At 43.4% G+C, this 2202-nt stretch overlaps 1 long non-coding RNA gene across 1 annotated transcript; it reads right to left on the bottom strand.

Moving 5' to 3' along the window:
- Positions 1 to 299: 299 nt before the first annotated feature.
- Positions 300 to 827, bottom strand: LOC142244254 (uncharacterized). Its single transcript, XR_012724488.1, has 2 exons — positions 647 to 827; positions 300 to 569 (listed from the first exon to the last, which is right to left on the bottom strand). It is a non-coding gene; the product is annotated as an uncharacterized LOC142244254 (long non-coding RNA).
- Between the last annotated feature and the right edge of the window lie 1375 nt (positions 828 to 2202).

The following is a 2202-nucleotide window of genomic DNA, read 5'->3' on the forward strand; positions in this document are numbered from 1 at the left end:
GCAGCTGATCATTGTGGTCTCTATGCAGGAACACATGCCTGCAAGAAGAACCCCGGCCCCTCTTTAAGATCCCACATGCCTGCAAGAAGAACCCCAGCCCCCCTTTAAGATCCCACATGCCTGCAAGAAGAACCCCGGCCCCCCTTTAAGATCCCACATGCCTGCAAGAAGAATCCCGGCCCCCTTTAAGATCCCACATGCCTGCAAGAAGAACCCCAGCCCCCTTTAAGACCCCAGCTTAGATAAAGCACAAAAAGATTGAGGCGTTTTACTAAATAAAAACAACCAGAACAGAAAAGTTTTTGCGCCTTAGTTTTTATTAACAGATATCTCCAGCGGCATCCAGCGTCTTTTGGACTCAGCACGGGTTTGGTGAAGCCTTCAGTAAGTATTTTGGACTCAGCACGGGTTTCGTAAAGCCTTCAAGCGATATTTTGGATTCACTACGGTTTTGGTGGAGTCTTCAGAAGTCTTTTGGATTCACCCAGGGTTTGCTGAAGTCTTGAGACGTGGCGTCGCTGTGTGGAGACCTCTTCACCGTCTGTGATGGTGCCTTCTGCGCCTGTGAACTGAGACAAGAAGAAGCCATCATTACTACACATTCTGTCCACAGGCAAGAATGTACATAGATATTTAGCTGTCCTACGGTCGGGGTGGCGCTTTATGGGGTTCCTCCTGGCTCTGCGTCGCCGCCGACGTCCACTGCGTTCATTCTGAGTTCTAGATGGCATGGTGACAGGTGGAGCTTTGTTTGTCAGCGGTCCGGTCCAGGAGTATGAGGATAAATGATAGCCGCATGGCTTTTTATAGTCTCTGACTACTGTGACCTCATAATATGATGACATAGCAAGTAGATGTGGCCCCTTTATTTAGTCAGCGAGCGAGGCTCCATTATTTACTTAGCGAGGCTCCATTATTTACTTAGCGAGGCTCCATTATTTACTTAGCGAGGCTCCATTATTTACTTAGCGAGGCTCCATTATTTACTTAGCGAGGTTCCATTATTTACTTAGCGAGGCTCCATTATTTACTCAGCGAAGCTCCATTATATACTCAGCGAGGCTCCATTATTTACTCAGCGAAGCTCCATTATTTACTCAGCGAGGCTCCATTATTTACTTAGTGAGGCTCCATTATTTACTCAGCGAGGCTCCATTATTTACTTAGTGAGGCTCCATTATTTACTCAGCGAGGCTCCATTATTTACTTAGTGAGGCTCCATTATTTACTCAGCGAGGTTCCATTATTTACTTAGCGAGGCTCCATTATTTACTTAGTGAGGCTCCATTATTCACTTAGCGAGGCTCCATTATTTACTCAGCGAGCTTCATTATTTACTTAGCGAGCTTCATTATTTACTTAGCGAGCTTCATTATTTACTCAGCGAGCTTCATTATTTACTCAGCGAGCTCCATTATTTACTCAGCGAGCGAGGTTCCAGGGATGAGGGGGGGGGGGTTCACTGGCACTATTAATGGTGACATTATGGCTGCCGTCATAGGGACAGTCAAAATACTTTTTCTGTTTTACTGCATAAGTGCACAAGACAATAATTAAAATAATACTGCTCCCCATATACAAATATACTGCCCGTATGTACAAGAATATATCTACTATAATACTGCCCCTATGTACAATAATATAACTACTAGCATACTGCCCCCTATGTACAAGAATATAACTACTATAATACTGCCCCTATGTACAAGAATATAACTGCTATAATACTGCCCCTATGTACAAGCATATAACTGCTATAATACTGCTCATATGTACAAGAATATAACTACTATATTACTGCCCCTATGTACAAGAATATAACTGCTATAATACTGCCCCTATGTACAAGCATATAACTACTATAATACTGCCTCCCTATGTACAAAAATATAACTACTATATTACTGCCCCTATGCACAACAATATAACTACTATATTACTGTCCCTATGCACAAGAATATAACTACTATAATACTGCCCCTATGTATCAGAATATACAGTGGCATGTAAAAGTTTGGACACCCCTGGTCAAAATTATTATTGAGAACAGTTAAACAAGTTGAAGATGAAATGATCTCCAAAAAGCATGCTGCACTCCTCGCGGCGGCAGTTTTTGGATCGCATGCTGCACCTCCTCATGGCGGCAGTTTTTGGATCGCACATTGCACCTCCTCGCGGCGGCAGTTTTTGGATCGCACATTG

This window comes from Anomaloglossus baeobatrachus, chromosome 6, assembly GCF_048569485.1.
Source record: "Anomaloglossus baeobatrachus isolate aAnoBae1 chromosome 6, aAnoBae1.hap1, whole genome shotgun sequence".
Lineage (NCBI taxonomy): Eukaryota > Metazoa > Chordata > Amphibia > Anura > Aromobatidae > Anomaloglossus > Anomaloglossus baeobatrachus.